General features: G+C 36.2%; 2 long non-coding RNA genes across 4 annotated transcripts; both read left to right on the top strand.

Annotated features, from left to right (window-relative positions):
• Positions 1 to 10,663: 10,663 nt before the first annotated feature.
• On the top strand, positions 10,664 to 13,313 carry LOC124202590. 2 transcript variants are annotated; one of them, XR_006878246.1, is made up of 7 exons: positions 10,664 to 10,845; positions 10,979 to 11,295; positions 11,366 to 11,644; positions 11,706 to 11,893; positions 11,959 to 12,268; positions 12,328 to 12,381; positions 12,439 to 13,313. It is a non-coding gene; the product is annotated as an uncharacterized LOC124202590 (long non-coding RNA). The 2 variants fall into 2 exon arrangements; XR_006878245.1 differs by having other exon boundaries at positions 11,366 to 11,893.
• Positions 13,314 to 13,915: 602 nt separating this feature from the next.
• Positions 13,916 to 15,894, top strand: LOC124202581. 2 transcript variants are annotated; one of them, XR_006878239.1, is made up of 2 exons: positions 13,916 to 15,627; positions 15,729 to 15,894. It is a non-coding gene; the product is annotated as an uncharacterized LOC124202581 (long non-coding RNA). The 2 variants fall into 2 exon arrangements; XR_006878240.1 differs by having other exon boundaries at positions 15,701 to 15,894.
• Positions 15,895 to 27,643: the final 11,749 nt, after the last annotated feature.

The raw sequence follows: 27,643 nt of genomic DNA, 5'->3' as shown, positions 1-27,643 counted from the left end.
TTATTCCTTACAATTTTTAATAAATCATTACTAATAATCATTATCACCACATCATATTCACCCTCATTAACTATCTGCGATAAGTTGATCATATTAAGCATGGAAAAAATGTTGGGAATTTTGTATATTGAGTGGCCAAACCAGTTAACGTCTAACTTACATGACTTCACTTCTGAAAATGTAGAAACAGTTGGTAAGTATAGATATGATGATCAAAGATAAAGCCAATCGTCTTACCCACGGACGCGCATTACCCTCGTCATAATTGAGAAAGAGCAAAACAACAATGAAAATAATAGACAATGCAGACAAACAGATAATCCATCCATTAATGATGTGACCAAGAAGAAGTAATTCGTTTTTATAGTCTTTCATGACTGGAATCAGAGCCCTCAAGATGTCCGATATTTGGGCAACATTAACACAATTAATGGACGTGTTGATGGAAGGGATCTTGTTGGTGAGGAGGTCTTGCTCCCTTTTTTCAGCTTCGCTCAGCATTTTTCTCAGACGTAGAATTTCATTTTGGGCATCCATGGGATCAGGTGAGATGAAGCTAGTGGAAGTAGTTGGTGGAATGTTGATCGATGTGCTTGTCCTACAAAAGAAGACAAAAATAATTAAGATTTTGTAAATTATTTCATGTGAAGTTTCAATACTTCATCATGGTTCTTTCTACATACCCTTCAGTTTTGGACTTCTCGTAAAAAGTTTTCAGAAGAATTTTGGTCGAATCCAATTGGGCAACAACCCCATCATATTCATTGATCAAATCTTGCTCCTGTACTGTCAGAGCTCTTTTTCCTTTCTCCTTTACTTTTTGTACAAGTTCGATGTCAGCCTGCAAACAAAGCATTCATTATGTAGACATCACATGTAGACGCAAAACAAAATTACTGGTTATATTACCATCTTCTTAGCCAGCTCATGTGATTTCTGCTCCATAATCAAGTAGAAATTCGTTTCCTTAACTTTGGCCGATTCATTCATTGTCTTCATTTTCATCGAGTTTTCATTCACCATTTTGATTCACTTTGTGGTAATCTAATTCTAATGGTTAATTTTCCAATTTCCAATTTTTTTTCCAATTTTCCAAATTGTGAATCACGTCACAGTTTAAGCCATATTGGGGCGATTCCTTCATGCCAATCTCTATCAGAAGCTCCCGATCCACGTCGCATTGTTGCAATAAAGCAGTTACACAAGAGCTCCCAAGCCCTTGTGCCTGGATTTTTAGCCACATAAGCAATTATTGCTTCCCATTGCTTTGCCGTTACCACCATATTCAAATCAATAGACAGTTAGTTTCCTACAAAGATTAGGCTACGCGCAAGACCTGATCGAACTTTTCAAAACTATCCCAGATGACGTTTTCCCGCTCACCATCCGATAATAACATCGATGCAAAACAAAATTACTGGTGATATTACCTTTTCCTTAGCCAGCTCATTTAATTTCTGCTCCATAATGGAGTAGAAATTGGAAATTGTTTCCGGCAAGCCCGATGTATTAATTTTCGCCATTTCCATCAAGTTTTTATCCATTTTGATTCACTTTGTGGTAGAATCTAGTTGTTAATTTTATAAATGGGTTTTGGCAACTATTAAATTTATAGTTGCCAAAACCATTTAATGACATCGCTTTCCTCCCCCGACACCTAGCGGCAAACGAAGTACGAGAAAATATTTTTGTTTTCTATTTGTATTTTACCATAGCAAGGGACCATTTTTTTAATGCCTTGTCTTAACTTTTCGCATTTTCGTTGCAGCAAAATTGTTGAGAACCCCAGTGCGTCGATCTGTAGTTGAAAATTACCGATTGTATTATCCTTTTGGAATTACTCGTTTCTGCAACATATTGAAAGATTTGAACTGTGGAATTGGATTTAACGATGGTATAAAGGTAACTGACTGTAACCAAACACTGTTTGTGACATTCATGTCCTATTTTGTTTTTTAACAATTTTAAAATTGACTAGATCCTATTTCTTGAATGTGGCGACTTAAGAAACACAATTCAGGCAACAGTTAATGAAAATGCAAAAGGATTTCTCATCTCTCTCAACGACAATAATCCATCAATTTTGGCTCGAAACATAACAATTTTGAAAATCCTGTCAGATAAGTCTTTTAATCCTGAAAAAGAGGAGGATTTGAGCTTTCTGTGGGATGTCTGGTATAATGCAGAATGGCCTGAGCTCACTAGAATGAGATTCCTGGTTGTCTTGAGGGGTATCTTGGATGGACAATTGCCAAAAAATGTTTCTGTTCCTGATACTAAACAACTGCAAAGTTTGAAACCAGTGTGGAGCTCTTGGTTAGCAATTTTTTTGGGAGATGAATAAAAATTGACATCATTCATGCAAGAAATCAAGAAAGAATGGCAAGGAAAACTTATCAGGTTTCAAATACAGAACAAGTCATAGTGTTTTCTAATATCAAGATTTGAAACTGATTTCCTTATTTTTAAATATAGGTCCACATTTGTCTGGAAAAAATACCACATTTGGATTGGAGGATTGCGTGACCTTTCACGTTGGAACAGCATTGATCACTTTTCTACAGAGGTGGACGAGATCGCTCAACATTTGCACGAGAAAAATTGGGTTGGTATTGAAGAATTTCATAATCCTGTGTGAAGTTCGCAGCCAAATCTTTATGTATAGGTGGAAGATTTTCATTGATGTGTTGAAATTTTTCATCGTCAGTGCTTTCAATTACACCTCCGTCTTCTAGTGAAGCTGGTGAGTAAACAACCTGTGGTTTTCGTATCCTTTTACTCTATATATTCTGACCGCTATAAACTTCAGAAACAGAATTTATATCTGTACATTCTACTACTCTGTAATTTTTAAGCTAAGTGAAAGTTTCTAAAAAAAAAAACAATTTCAGTTGGAATTGTGATCACATTTACGCTCTTTCGAAGCTTGTTTTACACTCTTTGGAGGGTAGTGGCAATAATTCTAAAAGTACCATATTCCAATATAAAGGCTATTCACTTCTCGGTTCAAAGTGTTGATGTTTTTGGGTGTCCGCAATTTTTGCTGTTTGTTTATGCTCTTGTTTTAAATGTCGGTATTAGCTGAAGGTTAATTTGTTTCAATAAAAAGTTGAGTTATGACCAAACGTGTTTTTTTTTCATAAGGAAACGACGTCCTTACATTCCCTCGTAAAAAACTTAAAACTGTGTAGACATTTAGCTGACACAATTCTCCAATATAAGGAAACCCCATTTGCCATGCAGAACAGTCAGGTTTGCAATGATCAGGTTTAGCACTGATAAACTGTAATCCAGCTTTTACAAAAATAGATGGATACGTGAAATTCTTGTTGTTATGACAAAGACGACTACGATGTAACTTTAAGTTTATTACTGTTTTTAATTCGTCAAGAAAATATACCGTTCCTTTTGGCTACGGGCTTAAAATGAAGATCATCCGTCTGTTTACCTATCCTTATTTAGTGTTGCTTTCTATCTCTCAAATAACTTGATACAAAAAAAAAAAACAATTTATTGGTCATCATATAAAATTTCTCAACATATAAACACAAGTTGCCTACGATAAACTCACCAGTATATGCATAATTTCATGTCCAAGACTCCAAGTAGGTTACATTCATGACAGTACTTACAACTGCGTTTTAAGATCGAAGTGAAAATAAAGTATGGCTTGCAATCACCCAAGTGTACAATTGTTCTTCTTGTTGTTAGGAAGGGCAAATATCCACAATTGTGTCAAAGTTGTGGTCACAAACACGTAAAAAAATCAAGTGACTGTTTTGCATCATCTGCATCATTGAATGCAGAATGGGAAACAGCTTTAATTTTTCATGGAACACCTTGGTCTCAAATCAGATACTTCAAACGAACAAAGAAATGGCGATGTCGGTAATGCTTACGGAACTCTTGAGTATCAGGGCAAAATTTACTGTTTTTCCTTAATATTTCAGATCAATGCTGATGAGGAAAAATAGCTCAAGACGAACAAGTAATCTTTTTAGCCCTTATGGAAATCGTCAAATAACAAGTTACAAATTTCAGCCTAAGTTATTTGTACTATTAGCTATATGGGTCGGCAACAAGATATAGCCAATAGAAAAACTTTTATAGAGATGGTTTCCTTTTCGGAAGAAAACTGTACAAGATTCGGGTTCTAGTTGTCGCAGTCGACACCATCACTGTTGAAATCAATAGAAAACAACATTGGTACTCATCAGGGGGGGGGGGTCACGTTATCGATAGCTATACTAACAGCAGATAATCTGTTATTAAATTGTTCATTCAATCTCTGTAATAACGGTAATATAGTCAAATGAATTCGATGTTAACCATCCACTCCTTGTCAAGTAGCTCGTGTTGAAATTTTATTTTTTACAGCAGATCTCTTTATCCGGTGACCCAGTGAATGCATCACATTCTTTTTCCAATCTGCCAAATGAAAATGTGAGAAAAAATTTCCTATCAAACAGTATTATTAACGGAAATACACAAATTACTGGTTTAATTCTAGCTCAGTGGCTTCCATTTTGGATTTGAAAGTTTGGATTTGGTCATCTTCCTCGAATCTGAACTCCTATTCGGCAGCCAACTTTTGGTCCTTCATTTTTGCTTTTCTTTTACTTGCCAATTATTGTGCGGGTGTGAGGATTAGTACACCGAAATCCACAAAAAGAAGTGAGTCAACTTAGGACAATTGGGAAATTGGGTGAAAAGAATGTTACTTGCAGATTGCATACCATAACAAACTGGGGTGAATAGAAAAAATTAACACATACCACATTGTTCCATTACCAGGCCGAAACTATTCAAGGGAAGCTAAGTCTGTTAGAAATTTATTGAAAGACTATTGTTTCGATGAAGTTAGTGTACCTTCGGTGCACTACCTTAAAGCTTACAGTTTTTTACGTTATTGGAACTGTGATTTCCAATAATACTTGTTGGAAAGCGTGGTTGACACAAGTAAAAATTACATATCTTGCACACAGACGTAGTCATTGTAAATAAAGTAATAAATAAAAAATAAAAGTATAGATTCTAGAGAGCGGTGCTTAATTAGTATCATGGATCTATAGCACTTTTCGGGATTTTCTTTTCATTTGCCCATTACTTGGAAACCAGCCTGCTGAGAAAGCCAATCCGAGAGCCGAAAAGAGAAGGGAATTTGGAAACGAAGGGCGCGGAAAATTTTTTAAGAAAACGGCAATCGACTCATGAGATTCCTTTTAACCTCAATACTTCACTTGTGTTTAAAGTCTAAAGCTTTACTCACTTGTCTCCAAGTCCTGAGTCTCAGTTATCGGTCCTCTCTTATTTTCAACAATGGTAAGTACCCTAAAATTATTTAAATACTAAAAAATTCGACTTGTAACTTTTTTCCCTTTAGGCTGAACTAAATTTTTATAACTTGCCGGTCACCGTTACAACAATGGAGAAATAGTTTGGTGCGCTCTCAAGGTAATCCAGGACTTCGTTGTCTCAGATCTTTCACGTGAAGTCTTCCAACTAAACGTTTCTTACGCCACATTCTTGGGCCTTGAGATTTTTTATTGTGCATTGATTTTTTGTATCAACATTGACAACAAAAACAATGCCCCCCGTTTCCGTTACCTGACATTTCTTCTTTGATTAAATGGAATTTTTGCACCACGGTGAAAGGGCCGATGGACATATTAGATGCTAATGTCTATTTTATGGCATCCATGATCGCAACAACATCAACACAATCATCGGATAGTCCCTTGGTTTGCCTCCATGGTTTCATCTGTTTCTCTAATACCAACTTGAAAATTACTCTACGAGTGAACTAAACCTGTGAAATTTTTAATATTTGATGTAACTATGTAAGCTGCTCTGCAATATGGGAAATTAAATTGTTTCTTTTGACGGTTGGCAGCACATCAACTACTGGAGGAGAAAGAGAGAGCCCATAGCTACCAAATTCATTGCAATTACTAAATTGTTTGGTGCGATGATGAAGGTCATTTATGACTTAGTTACCTCGGATCAAACAGATGAAGCCTACCACCTGAATATTTCTTACGCCACGTTCTTGGCGCTCGAAATTATGTTGTGCTTCATAATAGCTTGTGTCAATTAAATTTACTAAGAACCGCAATGCTCCTGCTTTTCGATTTCTTTAATTCTTGCTCGCATTAATTGAAATGTATTGTGCTAAAATAAGAGGGGTAATGGAAGTGATGGTGACTAAAGGGCAATTTTATGGAAGTCAGAATTCCAACAACACCTCCATCATCGATAGTTTCCACAAGCTTTTTTAATCCAAAACTTCGTCATCTAAAAATGTGGAATGTTGTATTTGATGTATGTAACCGATGTGAAATGTGGAATGAAATGTCTCAAAATTCATTAATTGTAACCTAACGTCTTTTAATTTATTTTTTAATATTTTGAATTGGATATTGTGATGGCACGGATGATATTATATTATCGCCGGAAAACTTACCGAAGCCCCGTACACGATGAATATCTCCTAAGCCGTGTTCTTGGCGCTCGACATCCTGTTGAGCTTTATAATTGCGTGTGTCAACATTCACAAAACTAACAATGCTACAGAATTTAAGATTTTATTCTTTGTCCTTGGTTAGGTTAGGTTAACTAACGGAAGCCGCGTATACAATGAACAGTAGTCCTTCAACTTGTTCATTCTCATATCTTAAACTAAAAAAAAAATTATGTTAATTTTTGTAACTATAGTCATATGAAGATATAGAATGAAAAGTCTCTTGAAATTCATTAATTGTAACGTCTTTCCATTGATTTTTTCCATAACTATATTTCAAATTGGATTTTAGATCAAATTTTTTATTTTACCTTTACTTGTTTGCTTTAAACTCAGACTGTCTATCAAAAAGATTCCACTCTGAGAACAAAGTGTGTTTATCTCTCAAAACTTATGGATCTTTGATGGCAGGGATGATAAGAAGAAGGAGAGACAACACTCCACAAGCCCCTGCAAAATGAATTGTGCACACACTTAATGTGTATGAGGGTACTGAAAAAGGCCAGATTGCGGGAATGATACTCGGTGCCCAGAGTCGCCCGTTTTAAAACACTGCCTTGCGTTTAAGTGTTTGAAAATTCTGCTTCCATGACGGCACACTTTCTTGTCGTCTGCCCAAAGTGACTCCTTTTGTTGTGTGACACACCCCATTGATAAAATGAAACAAGAAGAAGACAATTAACTGTCATCAAAACAAATGTCATGATAACTGATTTCAAAACAGAAGTCAAGTCCCCTAACTATTTTTTTCTATTAACCGGTAACCCTTTTATTTTCAATTTTTATTTTTATTTTTATGTAGGATACTCTACCTGGTGTCAAGTATTCATCGATTGTCAAGTACTACGCCAAAGACGCAATAAATTAAACGGAAAAGATATTTCTTAGATACTGTTGAGTCAGGAAAATAACCGGAAACAATACAATAAGTAAAATCTGCTTTCCCGTCAAAAGGGCAGGCCTTATTGAAATTGGACATCCCTATCAGAAAATAGATATGAATTAACACTTTTCACATAAAAAAGATAAATAAACATACTTTTGGTGTTTAGACTGCGTGAATCTCGCTACTCCAGATATTAATTTCTCGCACTTGTTTTGTGGAACATAATGCCAGTCCGACGCGCTTAACACAAATATTTCCATGGTGATCAATGAATTTGGTGGGAAGCAGCTGCTTTCCTGGTCGTGTTTTGGAGAAAAAGACTCGTTTGCGAAACGGTTTTCTTGTGTCGTCAGTTTCATCACAATTTCCGCAGAATAATTCGTTGCAATCTAAACAATTAACTATTGGATTTCTCTGGTCTCCACAGTTCTTACAACTCAAACCCATCCCAAATAACAATTAGTGGAAACAATTACAGACAGCAATTTGTGTTGTCAAAACCTTAAGTGAAATTATGAGCATGGTACACAATAAAACCAGTCATGAGTCACCCTTCCTTGGGAACACAAAATGCTCTTACAGCATTACAGACAATTTTACGAAAAGCAAAATGGTTCTGGTAAATAAAATTGAACCTACATAAAATGCTCTAGCATTACCGACAATTTTTACAAAAAGTGATGGTTATGGGAAATAAACTGTAAGGACAAAACTGGAATTTAAATTAAATCATTCAATCGAAGTCATATTCTCCGCATACCATTCCATTTTTCTTTCCATTACGGGCCAACAAAAGACAGCAAGTATGCAAGTTTCCTTAAAATACTTGAATTGACCGGCTGGTAAACGTTCACACAGACCATTACAAATGTTATGGCTGTTTTAAACGCCAAGCATGAAACATAGAACACATTGATGTAGAATGCAGAACTCGTGAGCGATTCCATTACATTTTACAGAGACTAATTAGTCAGTGGTAAGTTGTCTGTTTCTCTTGCCATTACAGAAGATTTGTATTAGTTGACGTGTTCTTAACAATTATGCCCACACTTTTCAATTTCTAAATGTGTCTTATAAATTTTTTTTAACGTTTTCCTACACTTTCGGACACTCGTCTGAGACCTTACAGCGCATGCTAATGTGGAATCTTCCCCTGATGCCGTATTGTTCCACCATTGGTGACTGTATGGATAAGTACATGGCGGAAGAAGACTGCCGTTGGGATAGTTCCTAATGTAGTGGGACGAGAGCCTCGATGATGTGGAAAGAGCGAAGCGACCCTTACCGCTCGCCGATGGGCTATCCATTCATCCATCCGCACAGCAGCAGCAGCAGCAGTTGGTGGTATCGACATACTTTTGTAATGAAGAGCCTTTTCCGAGATTGTTGGTAACTTTATCGCAGCGGAATTCAAAAGGGGAAGAAGATTAGCAAAGCAAAGACTAGCAGACTACTCCATTGTCGGTTTCAGCAAAAGGCCTTTAATTCCAGCCGATTGGTATTTCTCTATCCCATTTCGCCGGCTGAGAAAAAATAGCCTCTTTTTGTTTGATAATCAAATTTTCCTTTCAAAATGGAAAAGGTCGATTTTGTAACGTCACAAGGATCTTCACCAGAAGTAGATACTTTGCAAACAATAGAATGTCCTTAAAAAGTTGAATAAAAGAGGAGGGAGCAGCTACTCTGGGATCGGATTTTTTTTTTACTGCCGGCTGTCCCATTATTTTATATTTTGGTTACGTGACAAAGAAAGTCAAAAGTGTCGTAATAATAGCAGTGCGTCTATACTATCCACCAGCCAGTCAGCAGCTAATACTGTGGGGAAATCATGGAATATGCAGTTTTGTTTGTCGTGTCGATTTTCGACCCCCCTCGTATAACGAGCAGTTGATTCAGCGGAACGAATTGTGCACGAATTGACCTGGTAACGACGCGAACTAATGGAATTCCTCGTTGTCGACGTTGTTGCCATCCTAATTGAACTCGTTTTGCCACACCGACGCTGCTGCTGCAACAGTTGACGTTCTTTTCCTTTTTGTTTTTCACGTTTGTTTTCTTCCTTTCAACGGTCGATAATCTTTACCATTGATACTTGATTACACACAGGAGCGGCCAGGAGTGGTAACGATCACTGGACGACGGTGGTGTGCAGCAGGAAACCGACGGAAACGGACGTGACAGCCGTCGAGCTGGAGACGGAAAACGAAGACAACCGGGACAACAATTGTTTTGTTGCTGTTCGTCTAATGACGACAAGGATTCGGGATCAGATGAGGAGAGTAACGAAGAGGAAGAGGAGGAAGAAGACTATTATTACGAAGGAGACGAGGAACAGCCGGGAGCGGTGGCGGTCGAAGTGTCGGAACATCACTGCTCGCCCATCTCCCGCTACTTTCCACTCGTCAAGAAATATTACAAAACGTTCCAGCGGAGCGTCAAAGCCCTCGTCGAGCACAAATATTTCCAACAGGCACTTTAAGGAGCCACTCATATCAACACGCTCAGCATGGGCATCGAATATCACAACCAGGTATGTGTGCATTGTCCTTTGCAGTTTTTTCCCCGTTTTTTATTTATTATTTTGGGTTTACGTAACAGCTCACTAAAAAGGGGATCGAATAAGACACTTTATTTTTGTTGGCAGTAAAGAAGCGAGTCTAAAAGTCGGTGTCTATCGCGTGATCCGCTTGGCCGATTGTCGATAAAAGTGTAACCCAAAGGTCCCCCGTGTTTGTCCTGGGTATGATGGAGTTGTGACTTAATCTTTGAACGGTCTCAATCCTCGACCGACGGATTGATGCGTCAGAAAATAAAAGTTGTGTGCGTGTGGGTGTGGCCATTGATTTTATTTGATTTCTTCTTGATCCCTCCATGTATTTTTGCATTAAACGGCGGAAATGGTTCCTCCATCCAGTTTCCTATTTTCTCGATTCACTTATTCAACGCACACTGGCGAAGATAACGTAAATGTACAATTTGGATTTCTTCCGACCCAAAAATCGACGTCCATTTCTTATGTCTACTGGCGAAGGTGGGAGGGGGGGGGTTTGACGGGATGGTAGTGGTGGCCATTCGGGGCTTTCAAACAAACTGGAACGAATGACGTTTCCCCTACTTTATTACAACCCCCCCCCCCCATTTCTTTTTGCATGTCCTTTTTTATTTATTTTATTTATATGTGTATTTATGTCAGTTGCATTTTGATTGAGTTTTTTCTTTAATAGACTGGTTGTGTTCCTATTTTTAAATATATATATTTTATTTGACTTCATGGACTCAAATAGCCGGAAGAATTGACGCTAACGGTAAAATTCAGCAACGTCATTTTCTCTGCCATCTTCGCCATTGAGATGTTGCTCAAAGTCATCGCCGAGGGTCCGCTCAACTACGTCGTCGGCAACGGATTCAACGTTTTCGAAGGAGTCATCTTCATCCTCAGGTATGCAAATATTTCATGTATTCAAATATTTCCACGATGCGTAAGTCTGTAGACAAGTTACCTCGGTAAAAAAAGTTGTACTCAAAGCTGTTTCTATATCGTACACAGGATTTCTTTGTGTTTTCTCTTTTAGGGTGTTGATAATTTTTCTGAAACGGTTTTTGAATGGCGAGAAAAATCAATCACCTATTGCTTTTCCCAATATATGGCAACCGTTTAATGACTCGAGAGGCATCACCCACAACTATACTCTATATGCACACATTACTCATTTTGGTAGATTCGGTAAAAAACGGTCGATTCTGGTAACGCCGGTTTCAAAATTTTTATTCTTAAATAAAATGAATTAGTTTTGAAAAGCTAGAATTTCCCAAAAAAATTTTCCCTCAAACGACAACCAGGTCGGTGGTCTCGTTGGCGTATTCCTCAGTCCAGCTATTGTTCACTGTTGTAAGTTTACACTCTCATGATTTATCCCTAAAAGAAGATGGAGATTATACCTTTACTCTACTGTCTTTAGGCACCGTGTTATTTGAACTCCCGCCATTAATTCTCACGTTGGACACTGCAGTTTACACAGACTACATTTTTTTTCCAAACATGTCTCAAGAACATCCCGAGGCCGAGACGGTACTCAACTCATTCTCTTCGGATCTATCGTACTCGTCGTTGCCGTCGTTGAAGATAGAGACGGAAACGCCAACGGTGACGGAGCGGTCGTTCGGCTTGTTTACCATCAATTGTGAGTTGCTTGCTCCACCGGCTTCGAAGACTGTCACCTTTATTTGTCGTTTTAACGGTAAGCATCAGCCACTGAAGAAAACTTCTACGTACGAAATAACTCTTAATCGCTCTACAAGTGCTTTGGGGTCCGTAAACTGGTTTCGACTAACTTGCTGTGCTCCAATGAACGATATAGCTACCACTCCCAATTGCCTTCCACGTTTCGTGAACTTGGACGACGGTGACGGTAAAATTTTAGATGTATCACCTACGAGCGGTACATTCACGCATTGAGGAACAACTTTTAGAGCTGTCAAGATAAACAGTATGCTTGTGGTTCACTTAAAATTCCATGTGATATCTTTTGTTAATCTGTATCGTTTTTTGTAGAGACAAGAACTTTGCGATGATGTGACGTTTAAATTTCCCTGTGGTAGCTTGTAAAAGGCCCACAAGGTCGTTTTGCGTCTCAATATCGAGTACTTCCAAGCTTTGTTTCGCAGCAACTATAGGGAGTAGTTGACGGGTGAAGTCTCCGTTATCGACATCCCTTACCAACTCTTTGTGGACGTGGTTCGTAGTCTGACACGACATAACTTTTAATACCCAGATTTTACTTTTAACGCTAGAAAGCGTGGTAACTTACTTATCCGTTTCCATCATGGCAGGTGATGCTAAATCCAAGCAAGGCGGGCCATCCGTAAGTCCAATAGAATCTGTAAAATGGAAAGGATAAAATGTTATTTTTTTAAAATTTAGGGCTCTACTTCAACTGATGCTTCTTCCCCTCCCAATGCTGACTCCGTTCACGTGGTCAGTTACATGAATAGTTTAAATTTTCCTAAGAATTAACTTTAATTTTATTAATAGAACATACCTGAACCCCCACTACGCTACAATACAGCTTTCTGAGTATAATGACAGTAACCGCCTTTGGCGGACTGACTGGGGACTGACTGGTTGAGGGCTGGGCATCAGCATCTTTCATTGCGCTTTCTTGGTGTTCCAGATGGTGATATGTGCCTACATCACCTTGATCAACATGGATGAAAGAGCCCATCAACCAAAATTTCTACCACTGGCTACTATCCTCATTCTGTTCACATCAATTAATCTGTTTTTTTTTCTGGTGTGACCGGAACAATGGTAAGGGAGGGGATATTTTTCGCTGCTCGGACTTAAGTTGACCAATGTTTTGTTCCCCAAAAATCCAAAAATTTGGCTTGTCTTTTTTTTCGTCTCTCCTTTTAACTTGTCTCTTTCTCTCTTGTCTCTTTTTTTCTTTTCTTTCATGTTTCGTACACATTGTTATTTTTCCTTGTCTCTTGCATTAAACAAGCATTAAATATCTAATATTATACTAATATCTAATATATAACGAGGTCGTGCCAAGAGTGCAGAGGTACTTAAAACGGAGTTGGCCACACCACCAAGCTCCACAAAGTAAAATGTTCAATAAGTTGTTTGGCTTATATTTAAATTGAATTTTAAAATGTTTTCCTTCTTTAGGACCTCCACTAGAGATGTGGCGCATCATCTATCTGTCCCAGAAGGCATGATCACGCGTAGTAAGGCTCGGGCTCGTGCTCACAGTGGAATTTAAAATCATTTTTCATTTCATTCTTCATTTTTTCACTCACTTCCCATTTTCTACAATAATAATAATTGTTTGTTTTACCAATTTGGTTTCATATCTTTGTTTGATTTGATCTAATATTCAGCATTCAATAAATCATTACCAAACGAAGGTTACATTTAAAAAAAAAATAAACACGGCAATGTTCCGACGCCGGCATTTAATTGGTCTGTCCACTATTTATCATTATAATCCTTCATTTCAATTTCTTGTTCGTAAACTTATGAGTCTCGCCCTTTTACCCCAAAGAAGGCTTATTTTGATAAAAACGGAAAAAAGAATTTAAAACACCTGCGGATGAACACCTGGTAAATGTGCCACATTTTTAAAAATATTACTGCATAAGAAATAAATATCTGTATTATTTGGTTAAATATGAGATATGAATATCCCCCTTATAACAAAAGATTCTTCCCTATATTTTATGGGATCCATCCATTTAATCGTCATTATTGAATATTTTATTTTTTCTTTAAATTTAACTATCGACAGAGCTTTCTTCTACCGACGGTGTAGCCTCATTAACTGAGATGCTGGCGTAAAATACAGCGATGCCATCGCAAAATATGAATCTCAAAACATAACATTTATATTTTCATTCGGTTGTGCCTTTTGAAACTTTAGACCTTTTTTAAAGTTGCTACGGTTCCCCAGAGCCAAAAGTCGTGCGACTTCTCTACTAATACTTAGTTATAGCAGGGTTGACGACTTTAAGAACTCCATTGAGCATTTGTCAATATCCATGAAAATGATGCTATATTGCCACGACAGATGTGATTTTTAACACGTATATCATTATATTAGTTGTAGTAAGATTTACGAGCGGCAACATTTTTTGTTTGAATTCCGTTTATCTCCTTTTTCAGAACTGCTAAGCTTTTTTTTTTTTAGGTGTCTCTGGCCATGGCTGGTTATCACTGGTAACAGTTTACGGGCCGCCATTGTCGGGGCCCTTACACACCATTTTCTTTATTTGTGTTTAGGTTTTACATGAATTTTGTTACAAAGAAAATTGGGAGGGGGCGTTCGTATTTAGAAAATATTTTGGGGTACAAATTTAAATTCTTTTAATGATTTTAGTAATTGTGATGAAATTTATGAGTGATTTGGTAATTTCTTCTTGGGTGTGTTTAGGGATGAAGAATTTGACGCCGGTTAAAGTTGGAACATCAAAAGGAAGTTTGAGTTTCTTGATCTCGTGTTTCAGTTCCCTCCTAGCTACGGAGTAGTGAGGGCAGTGGAGGAGGACGTGCGTCGAGTTTTCTGTTTTGGACATCCGTGTGGGCATTTCGGTTGGATATCCATGTCCCATTTGTTGATTGTGCCGTTTAGTTTGTTGTGGCCACTTCTTAGCCGGATTAGTGAGGATTGGATTGCTCTGTTTTTGTGGGTGTGCCAGCTGGCCATCCTCATTTTTGTTCGTTGAGTGATGGCTTGATTTGTGGAATTGTTTTTTAATTTTTCTAGAGCTTTGTGTTGATAATTGTTTTTGATTTTCATTAGTTGTTCGGCCATGTTGGGTGTGTGACATATCGTTTCGCCGTCGTCTGCTGTTCTTCTGTTGTTGGCTAGCTGGTCTGCGATTGGGTTCCCTGGTATTCCTGCGTGACTAGGTATCCAAAATAAGTTGATTTTCGTTCCTGCTGATCTGAAATCAACATGGTCGGTAGAAATCTAGATGATGCTTATCATGTAGCTGCGCCGTCACTTTTTCCCCTAGTAGATGGCAATGCTTATCGTCTAGATGATAAGCATCATCTAGATGATGTCGGCACAGGTAACCATAGTAACGTAACAGAGAGTCTCACATCAACACAAACTTCAAATTTGATTCAAATTTATTTTGTTCGTAGCTTTAGCAATTGTTGTTATTGAGTGAATTCATTATTGGTCCTAACTCCTAAGTTTTCTTTATTTCCACATAGAACCTGATGGTTTACCATTCTATTTGTGATGGAAGAAAAGAGACCAGCTAGGAAGCTGGAAAGGCATTTGTAGTAGACACATTAATCGCTTTGTGGTCTGCAGGAATTATTCTGTTTCATTTATAGTTTTTATTCCCTAAAAATGTTTCCAATTTGCAGGAGTACCAATCTTCTATTATGACTATGCTCCTCTTAACCAGTGTTGGCAAGCCAAATCGCCTAAATGAAGGCAAATAAAATAACCTTTTTGGTTTTTCCTTTCTTAGTTGACTACTCAGTCAATTAGAGATTCCAATCTAATTATTAGGCCTTCTGATTTTATATTATCTCTGTTTTTAAGTTGATAAAAATTGCACTTTGAACTATAACGTAACAAATGTAAAACATTCAACTTTACAACCCGGCAGATATTCACAGGATTTTCTTTGCCCAGCAGCTTGCAGACTGAATTGAGTCGCAGTTGAGGATAATTATGAACATATTCTAAACCTATCTCCAGTAAGAACTAATATTCAATGCATTATAGATAGTGTATTCAATTATTGTAATAATATTTTCTTTTTTGTATGAGAATGCTTATTATATATTCCAATATTCAGGGCAAATAAGCTTGCAAATAAGCTGAAAACTAGACCGAAAATACTGAAGATCGTCTTTCTAGTGCAATCATGGCCTGCATAAATTATTTCGTTTTTCTAAGTTCTTGAAGTATGTTGTGTAAATGAGATATCTGATGTCAGAATATACCGTGCTAAAAATTAAAAATTTTTTCGCTCCGTCTTTAATATCGTCACGGTTGAACATCAATGAGAGGTAATACAACCAAGCCGGTTGAAATAATGCGCCATAAGCGGAAAAGTAAGTGAAGTAATACATTACGAACCCTACATCATCAATCTGTTCATTAGGCTCATCATAATAAACTCCATATGTTGTATGTTTGTGTCTACCTTATGAGCTTTTTTTTGAATTTATCATCAGACATTCGAATTTCCCCCCAATCAAAATGGCCTTCAGCTGCTAGCAGCTGATTGGTCGTTAATCATTTACATTTTTTCGTAATAAAAACACCATATAAAATTGATTATTATGCATCACTCGATGCACTGTTTTACGGTAATTCCAAAAAGCATAATTTTAAGGAAAATTATGCAAAAAAACCCAAACAAAAAACCCCCCTCCCCCTAGATTTAGGCCAAAATTTAAAATTTAATTGCGACTAAATTATTGGTCAAAACTTTAAAAATTTAATAGAAATGGATAGGTCTAGCTGAGATCTATCGTTTGATGTAAAAATTGTGCGTAAAAAACTCAACAGAAAAAAATTTCAGAACGAGTTCTACTTTTTCGTTTTTTTTTAGTTATGATGAATACTGCGCTGAACCGAAAAAAACGAAAAAGTAGAAGCTTGTTTGGATAAAATATTAGATAGACAATTTAATCTTTTTAAAATGATCTTAATCGCGATTACCCAAAATATCATTTCTAATAAATTTTTAATTTCGATCATTTTGTGTCCGTTTCCTTCCAAAAGTGAAAATTTTTTTACCTTTCCTGGCCTGTCTTGTGTCTTTTTGAATTTCGAAAAAAATTTCTGAAATAAAATTGCGGTATTGCCAAATCTCGTCCATAACCCCTCTATACATAAAAAACCTATAGGGCTCATTCGGATCGGTTTTCTTCAGCCGTTTTATCTGGCAACGCAGCATGGCGCCGTTCCTTGGTAGCGCGAGAACGGGGAGAACGAGGAAAAGAGGGAGAATGGGACGAATGGGAGGGAGGAGGGAGTACGAAAAAAAGGGGACCCACGTTTCCTCGTCTCCCCCTTCTTCCCTTCATTGATTGACATTTCCTTTACATTAATAAAATAAAATGTTTATGCGAATGTGCAAAAAAATTTTGATTTTATTGGCCAGGGACAGATTAAAAACTTGAATCTAATATAACTACAGTAAAAATGTCGTTTTACAGAGAGTAAATACAACAGGTCGATAGAGAAAAAAATTACTTATTAATCTGTTACAACAAAAGTGTATTTCTGTAATAAATTACAACATTAAAATCGGAAAAAAACAATTCCCGTGATTCAAAATCGCCGCACGGCAAATTAAAAAAACAAACAAACAAACAAAACAAACAAACAAACAAAAAAACAATAGAAACAAACGCATTTTTAAATTTTAATAACTCTGAAATGGCTCATCAGAAACATTTCAAATTTGGAGGATAGACTTTTTACGTCATTAGTGACCTACCTTCTAAATAAGAAAAAAATGTATGAGATGGGCGTGCCCTCGATCTTTCGAGTTGGCGTGGATTGACCCTAAAGTAGTTTTTTAATTTAAATTTAACAAAAGCCACTATTTAAAACACGAAACAAATAGAAAGTAGTATTTAATCTGTAATTATTTCTATAGTGTTTCAAGATTAATATTTTCACCTTATTTATTCCATATTTATTAAAAAATTTACTTACACCAAATAATGCCACACAAAACAAAAATTTTGATGAAAAATTTTTCAATGCCAGTAAAGTTTCGTTTCAAACGTAAACTGTTGCATTCAAGAATCATAATGTCTGCTAATATGGTACTCTTGTGTTATAAGTTTTGCATGACTAGTTTCTCCAGATCACCTCACGCCAGGTTTTGAGCATATCTAAAACATTAAGCAAAATCCTTTGGCCATCAAAAGGGCCAAACATCAAAACTTCGGGAGGTGGGCCAGGAATCAGGACGGGAAGAATTGACTTGTCCTGGCCCATAACTGCAGTCCACATTAAAGCTATACTTCAACACAAAATTCTAAATGGAGATATCCTTTCCTGTCACTCCTGGTTAAATACCACAGGAAAGATTTAGAAAAATCTCAATCAAGTGTTAAGGAACTCTCCATGGAGTTAACCTTGCCTTTTTGGTGCAAACTGTGACTGACTCCATATCCATTATGGAACAAAGTGTCTCGTTTTCATATTAATGGGATACCAGATTGCGTATACCATAAAGGATAAAGACGAAGACGTTATTTTAAAAGATATGTGAGTACTTTGTTTACATATAAATTTCTTTTTTTTAACATGGAACTTCATTAGATAACTTTTGCCGAAGCTTCCTTTCTTCGAAGCATTGCTTTGGAATTGATACAGATGAACGTAGGGTAAACGGATGGAACGGCAAAAACGTTAAAATGTATATTGAGTTAAAAATTCTTTAGTTTTTAAAAAATTTATAGAGATCGAGCAACCCCAGCTCGTCTTTCTCTTATTTTTTACATTTCTTTTTTATTTTAATTATTTTAATATATTATTACATGATATAGTTAACATTATTCTGATTTTCAAATTTCTTTCGAGGATCTCGTTCAGGAAAATAGTCTTCTGAAAATTGTTTAAACTTTAAATTACCTTGTTATTACTTTAATTACCTATGTTATTTTGGGGGGCACCTATAATCAAATACGTGAGTAGGGGAGACCGGACCCATGTTGGACACTGTTCCAAGTTGAACAGTGTCTTAAAATATAGTAAAATTGCTTTCAAATTCTAGATTTCACACGAATTGTTCTAGATGTGATGATGCTAGATCCTGTGTAGTTTAATTAATTTCCCGACAGTAGAACGGGAGTTATAGGAGGAAGAAAAAAACACGATAAATTATTGCAAAATTTTTCACCCGAATTATTGATCTTGCTCCAAGTTTGTTTGAGTAAAAAAATTTCTAAACACATCAGTGTGTAAAACTGTTTATCCTTTACAATTGTGTGTAAGAAAATTATTTTTAGGTGCTTTGGTGTACCTACAATTAATTAATTTGCGGGGGGCATGATTTTGAGGCCATTTTGGACAGTTCCAATGGGTAATATTGGACAATGGGAAATATATTGACTTCAACAGAAAACTTTTTCAGTTTTAAAGATATAATTTCCAAAATTTGTTTTGGGTTAAACTACATTATTATCTACATTTCCTGATTTTTTCATAATTTTTTATTCATCCTATCCCTCTTTTAATACCCTGTCTATTCTAAAATTCAAACCTCAATAACTTTTATACTTTTTAAGGTACGTAACTGAAAAAATCTTTGGTGTGTGATAACTATTTAAGCGTGTTTTTGCAAAAAAAAATTCTCTTTCGCGTAAGGGGATTGGAGATATCGGGGAAAAACCGGAACTGTCCCAAGTGGGTCCGGTCTCCCCTACGTGGTTCTCTCTTTTATTTTTAAACCTAAAAGGGCAACTCAAAAAAATTATATATTATAGTACAGTACATCAAGGAGATACCAAGTACACTCACGAGAGCGTGTTAGAAGCTTTCCAACAATCAGATAGGATTGTTGTTCCAAGAAAAATATACTGTTAAACTATTTTAAGGATGGTAAATCGGGTACGGTTGTTTCTTTTACAAAAAAGCATCGGTTTCAGCATCGTTCCTCGCCTCCAAATAACCTTTTTTCTCCAAAATAACATAACTTAAAGTTATGTCAACAATATTGTTTTATCTCTCTAGGAGTTCGTTTTTCAAATCTTTCACTGTGGTTTTATTACAATCTAGAGAGCGAGTCACAACCCTTCCAACAATCAGATACGATTGTTATTTCAAGAAGAATATACTGTTCAACTATTTCATGGAGGATAACTTTGGTACGGTTTGGGACTTCTACCAAAAAGCATTGGTTTGAGCCGCGTTCCACGCCTCCAAATAATCACTGTTCTTTCTTTCTAAAATAGCATAACCTGTGTCCGGTATCATACCGGTTGGACAGAGTGCGCTCAATTTCTGCTCCGATGACCCGATCGATCAGCGATCACTGAGCGGTGATTTGATCGAATGAACAACCAAAGAAGGGATCGTGATCGGATCGATGCGAATAATCATCCCGATCAAGCTTCCTATCAATTTACAATGTTAAATAGGAAAAATGCTTGGATTAATAGAAATGATAAGGGTTTTCTGATCACCGATAGTATTTAAATTTATAGTTTTTCTAAAATTAATTCAACAAATTTAGTATGTAAAATTAATAACTTCATTTTCATTCAAAAACTCTTAGAATAAGCGAAACATTTTTTTTCTTAAAAATATAAAGCAAGAATTTTGATCGGAGCGTTTATCGGGATTTGAACGGAAAATATGGCCAGAGATTCGAATGGTTATCGAAGCGGAGTAGAAAAATTGGGGAAAGAGCGGGATTGATGGAGCGGGACAACGAAAAAGAGTGATCGTGTCCGTTGCATACCGGCGGTATGCAAACCGTATGTCATCAATATTGTTTTATCTGTCTAAGAGTTCTTTTTGCTTATATTTCAGTGCGGTTTTTATAAGTACAATAATTTTCAAAAAGACTGTGTCTTGCATTAAAATGGTCGCTCTTGATGATGGGAGAATCTTCTCTCTCTACCACAACAATTGAATGTGAAAAAGGTCCAGATTGTCCTTTTCCGAACGGGAAAAAGATCACCCGAACCAAACTTCGTGGACTTGGACATTCCCCAGAAGAAGCCCACGTACTGTTGTTTTATTTCGACATTTATACAACAGTGAGGAAGTGATCGTTAAGTCCACACAACCCCGAAACTGGAACAAAAAAAATTCAATTCTGAAGTTTGTATGTGTCCCTGCAGCTAGCCATGTGTTGTTAAGAACGATGGAGAAGCAAATGTGAGAAATCAGTTTGTCCATACCAAAGGAATGGAGAGGAAATTCCAGCCCCCTTGAATGCCTCGTTTCGAAGGAGCGCACGAAACGCTTTTCCCTTTGACCAAATAATGGTCTTTTTTTGCGGCGTTATGTGAAGAAAAGTAAAGCCTGCGACAACCAACGAAGGAGACATTCCGCACTATTCTCTACGAGCTTGTGGGTCTGTTAAACAGGAGGCCTCTTACAGAGGTAGGAAAACTTAACAAAATGTTACAACATCGTCTTTTCTACTGAGAAGGAGAAGCGCTGGAAAAAACACGAAGGAGTGTTTACACGATTTCTTCAAGATGAAATTACTGAAACTATACAATAACAACACAAAATGAAAAATTGATCACCTCCTAAACTGATGAAATGTTTTATCATAATTACTTTTGTGTAAAAGAGCGGATAACATTAAAGCAAAGAAGATTTCTGTCATGGCTGGGCACTGGACTCCCCAGGAGTTTCTCAGGGCCCCCAATTGATGTGTCAGAGAGAAAAGGAATGGACGTATCCCTTGTTTTGATTTTAATAACAATGAAATAGATATGTAATTGTTGTTACGTGGATATTACAAAGAAAATAAGAAGTTATTTCAATGCAAGACCAGATATATGAAAAAGCTAAGAGCGAATTCTTAAAGTGAAAAATAACTATGACAAAGATCAAGCTAGCAAAAAAGAAATCACTCAAATTACGTCCTCATCGCTCAAAGACCTCAGGATGGAACTAGCACAGCGATGTACCTTGGATATGACTTCAGTGTACTCCCAAGGATAAGGGAGATACAAACAGCATATCCATACAATGCTTTATGTTTCTCCTTATTTCTCCTACAATCTGTATGTCACTGTTTGCGTGTACACACTCTAGTGGAACAAGATATCTTCATACGATCTTAAAGATAGCGATACATCTATGGCAAATACATCTTAGATATCTTTTAACTATCTTTGTACTAGCTTTGTACTAGCTAAATGTCATGGGTTGGAGATATCTTGATGAAAATTAGTAATAAATATTAATGCCCCTTCCATCTTTTAACCTCTTTTCTCTTCTTATATATCCCATTTCATTAGATTTTCTTCTTATTAATTTTACTTTATTATGTTATTGACAATTTCGAATTGATCTGACATAGAAAGAAGCTTAGCCGTATTCGGGAATTGAACCCGGAATTTCAAGACGGTTAGCTAATGCGATACCAGCACGCCACAGTAATAATATTAATAAATGCTCAGTTTTGATAACGTAGTTTGTTAGCTTATGGACTGTTTAGAAAGGGCATAGCTTATCACACACCAGTAAGGTGTACAACTTGCATGCTCACAGTGCTCAATTAACTTGCATATCAAAATTATTCTTCTGGTTTTGTGGCGTAATCTAACTGCAACGCCTTTAAAGTGGGATATTTATATAAGATATGAGAGGAACTTTTTAGAAAATATATTTCTTTTAACTTATAAGATTAACAGTTATAGCACAATTTTTTTATTTACGTACAGAAGTACAGCGTTACTAATATATCAACTTAGAAATAATGAATGAAAGATGTCTTTTCAAATACATCTAGCAGATATTTATAAGACAAGTACAAAGACTTCTTAATGAGGGTTTATTGAAGATCTCGTAATATATCTGCATATCTCGTAATATATCTATCAGTTAGCTGGTAGATATCTATAAAGATATATAAATTTGATATGACTTTTTGATGTACAATATTCTCTAAGATATCTATATAGATATCTTAGAGAACTAAATACATCGGCTAGACATATATATATCTTAAAGATAGGAGTAAGATATCTTGTTCTACTAGGGCAGTATCCTTAAATTGCATATCTCTGGATATGATTTCTATTAGAGATGAAATTTAAAAGTTTTGCCCCAGGATTGAACTACTGATGACCTTTAATTCTGTAACTCCTATCTCTGACCACACACAAAATTGGAACAAATGTTCGGTATTAATGGAAATTGAGATATGTTTAGCAGTTTCGTCCACAGTGTACCCAATATGGTTATACTGTTATGTACATTATGTGTATGTAACAAATGGTATCACAACAAAATCATACCCCTGGGTATATTACTTTGACGTACAATCAGTATATTAATGAATATACGCTGGTGAATCTACGATGGATACTCTTCATTCGATTCCATCCTAGATCCGAATAAATTTATCCCTGAGGTATATTTATATACGAAGGTCCTTAACAATATAGGGTGTGAGGTATAGGGGGTAGGATAGTAGTAGCTAGTAGTGAAATTCAGAGGGTTTAATGTCCATTTTGTAATCCTTTATACGTTTCTTCCCTGAATCATTTTGTACATAATTCTGTCCAAATTTAATACATTGCGTAACGGGGTTTTCATTTGTTTTTATTACTGTTTTAGAAATTTAATTTGCGTATTTGTTACCTAGCTGGTTGCCGAATCCTAGTTAGTGAATTCGCTTTTTTGCGTAACCTTCCAACTGTCAGTGCATGCTCAGTGTAAACAAAAAGAAAAAAAGTTTGGATTTTCCCTAGCAAGACAAGTTTTCTGCTATGGGAGTGGAGAGTATTAATTATTTGATTTGGTTTTTATGTTCGATTTCGATTTCGTCTTTATTCTTCTTTTTACTTTGTATTTTCCCACTCTTATTTTTTTAACCCTTTTTGTTGTATTATTACCTCTTTTTGTTTACTATTTTTTATCTTGATTTTAATAAATTTGGTTGTCCAAGTAAAATTTCCATGCCTCCTTTTTTAACAATAAGTCATCAACCAAGAAGTTGAGAAACATTTTAAAAATGTTAGATTATATTCATTTTGAAGCTCTGGGTCATCTCTCCCTTCTTTCTCTGTCCTCTTCTCGGTCATCAAGATCTTCTTGCGGTCGTGAAGAGTTACCACCAATCTTCCACTTCCATTTACCTCCGAAAGCTTATTAAGAGGAATTTTTCAAAAATTACAAATTTAGTTTTCCTTTCCGACTTGATCGAGATTAGAACTCCGAACCATGCGAATGGCTGTCTGGGTTGGTGACCAATAGACCGTCATTGTTATATCATTGGAAGGGAAAAAATGGGTATGATGGTAGCTCGCTATCTATAAGCCAAGACTCATGTAATGCAACATGTGACCGCATGATATAATTGTATTGTTACTATAGTAATAACTGTTACTTTAACTTAATATAAACATGAAGTGCGACGTGGGGTGGCGGGGCGAAGCCTCAGCCACACCTAAGTCGCACCACTCATAATATTGACAGATTATTAGTCAATTAGTTCATAAGAATCAAATCATTTAAGAAAATAAAGGGAAACAGAATTTTCCAAACATAATAGTATGTATACTATTTACTTTCTACTATTTAACCTTGATTTTCTGTCTCTTTAACGTTTAAAAAAATTCCCGAAGGACATTCCCGAAGGAATCTTGTACCTACGCTATATACCGCCCCTTAATTGCGACCTGGATCTATGCATCCCATATTTACTATTGCATCTTACAAAAAGTTGTTGAGCCGTGTTAGTAGGGCAGTTTTTTCCGAATACGTCAGTGACATCATGACTGCTGTGTATCCTTTAATTTTTGCTCAACAAAATGTCAAACGAGGAGTAGTCCTAAACGAATAATCAAGAAGAAATATTAATTTCTGACAAAGACGCTGTTTTTGTCTGTTTTGTCTGGGTAAAAAAAAAAAAAAAAAAAAAAAAAAACAGAAAATAATTTATGTAGTTAAACTTCTCTAAGATTACTTCTTTTAAATAACTAGCTCCAAGTAATTTTTAAAATCTTATTCTTGTTACCAAAAGGAACACTCCATGACTGGCTTGTCGGTGATATATTAAGCAAATATTTAATATCAATTTGGCCGCACAACAACTATTAAGATGTTCTACGATTTCATCATTAAATAATAATTTTGTTTGAATCGGGAATTTTCACTTTAATTTTATTTTTCATCAGAACAAACAGTTAAAAATTTATCAAGGCCGTCTTGTTATTAGTACTGTTGCTTAATTTGTATTACTGGCAATCGCTTTAGTTTTCTTTTTTTTTAAATCAGAAATACCAACAATCCCTTATAACTTTCTTATCTGTGTCACTGTCTCTAGATGGCTGTGGTGTGAACTGGCATTTAATATGCTGACTTCTTTTTCAATACCTATAGTTGGATAACTGTTAATAGAATTGATTTTAGTGTGGTTATTTTCGAACCAAAAATATATGTTAATGGTACATGTACAGTAGGCACCCAAAGTATCTGGACACCCTAGAGAACTATATGGGAAAACGCTGTTTTCGCAAGGCGAAAAAGTAGTCAAATTTTCATTCGATTTGAATGAAAATTTTTCTGTAGGTTCTCTCGGGTGCCAGGAACAATCCTAATTTTTTTAGAATTTTAAAGTAATGGGAAGGATAGGTTTTTATCGAAACCAAAAGTATCCGGACAGTAGAGAGGCCCATATGGGCTTACTTTAGGTTCAAATTGTGACTCACTGGGAAATGCTAGAGAAACGCAAACGGTCTTAAAAAAAGATCTGCGTTTCTTCTATGGCACCCGTGAGTCGCGATTTTTTAAAACAATTAGTATTCTTTCCCTACCCACCCTCAAAATTGATTTCGTTCAGATCTCCGATTATGAGAGCCATGCACTGCTGCCGGGTCTACGGAATTGCTTACTCTCCCCCCACGTTTTTTTAAACACAGGGGTTTAGTAGGGACTGGATTATGTATAAAATTGGGCGGGCCACCTCGTAGGCATAATTCTCGACTTCATGTACTTTTTTGGACAACAATCGAATCATACGAAACGAAAAATATAAAAATTTGAAACAACAAAAAAACACAAGTCCAAGGGCCAAAGGCCAGCCCTGTCCGTTCTTTAGAGAGATTTCAAGTAGCCCCATTCCCTCCAGTCCTTCTCGGCCTTATATATACTTAGTCTTTGGGTGGGTGCTGTGGGTTTTACCATGGATATGATCTCCTCGATGCATCCTTATCCTTATAGAAGAAAATTGATGCTGAATTTTTCAATAATTTTCAGAAGAAATTTCTATTTCGACTTGATTGAGATTTGAACACTGGCCCTTCCGAACTGAAGCCCGGGTTGATAACCACTAGACCAACCATTGGTATGTACAAAGAAGGGAAAATATGGGATCGTATGTTATGACCAGGTAAACCCCCCTTGAGCTCACCCCTCTCCCCTGAATGCGTGCAGCATCTCCCGCTCGACCACCCTTCTGGCCGGCTTGAGCAGCGCCTCCGTCAGTCCCGTAAAACAAGAAACTTAACAAACTCAACCGCACCGAAATACCCCTTTTTTCCGGAGGTCGTTTTCGGATCGTAATCCGGAAAAGGACTCTAAAAATCCGGGCTTTAGTAATCAACACACCCGCTGGGGGGTTCTTGTCATAGCCGCTGCAACTTTTGCAACAAGAAGCTCCCAGCGGGTGTGTTGATTACTAAAACTGAAAATGACGATTGGGGGGGGGGGTCTACAAAAACATGAATAACTTAAAGAAAAATCGGTCCCGCCTTCAAAAAGCTAATAGAAACTTGAAGTAGAAGAAACAGTGAATAAAACGAGACTAAGTTTGTAATTTTAGGTGGTTTAGGTTACAAATGGGAGAGATTTTAAAACTTTTCGTTTCCCCATAAGCGCCATGTTAAACCGCGCGAAGAAATTTTCGACGGCTCACCGATTTTTCAATAGATTTTAATTTTTTAAAAATATTAAATTACATTTAAATTAAACCAAAATTGAAACTTAACTTAATCTTGCAATTCTCTTTAACCCTGTATTTTTAAAATTAAAAATGTTCAATAGAAAGACACCATAAACCAAAAAGTTAATTTTTAAACATATTTTTTATTATGATTCCTTTATTTTTTCTTAGGCGGGTTTTACACAGAGTAAGAAAACATTGGTATAAATAATGCTCATTTTAAAAAAAAGTCGCTTTTAACAATTTGTTTTGGGTTAAAATGCTAAAATGACTGTACTATATGTCATTATCATCATTACCAATAGGGCAATAGCACACTGCCAATTACTACTTTTAGCGAAACTTCGAGGAAAAAGAAAATTCTTGTTTAGGACAAATCGTGTGAATGGGGATAACGTTTAAACGAAATGTGGTAGGTATAGTAGACGTAACATACGAAAAAAACTGTTTGTTGGTCCAACAGGAAATTTCTGAACTCTGGAATAATGATATTGAAAACTGATATTGATTTATTCAAAAATTTGCTGTTGAAAACTGCTTATCGTTTGAAATTTTCGGGTGCTATTAATCATATTTACAATGGAAATAAAAAACCAGCATTATCTAAAGGAGTTTCAAGTAAGTTTACGAAAATTTAAATTTTTGTATTTTTCATTGAAAGTAAGGTGCTCTCTTTTAATCAAAATCGATAAAATTATTTGATCTTCTTGCAATTTCTTGTCCGAAATTTTCGTGATGGTGGTAAACAAGGAGATTTTCTTCTCTTGAAAAAATATTCCCTATTTTTAGGGCTTACTAATTATTAATATTAATTAATTACTCATACCGATATTATATATTTCTTTATTATTTCTCATATTTAACTATTGTAAAAATTACAGTATATACTGACGACCCTGTCGCCTAATTAACATTTTCTAAGATGCATGCAGAAAATCAACAATGCCAACGCCAATTAAAAGGTGTGAATTTCTTCATTTCAGGGAAAGCAATGAATTACATGCATTCCTGGGTGTGCTTGGACCTTAAAAGAAATCGATCATAAAGTAGACTGGCTGAGTCATGACAAGCTCTTAATTAAATCTGTCACATCGATAGGATATAAA

This window comes from Daphnia pulex, chromosome 9, assembly GCF_021134715.1.
Source record: "Daphnia pulex isolate KAP4 chromosome 9, ASM2113471v1".
NCBI lineage: Eukaryota > Metazoa > Arthropoda > Branchiopoda > Diplostraca > Daphniidae > Daphnia > Daphnia pulex.
This window is presented reverse-complemented; position numbering and strand designations above follow the sequence as displayed.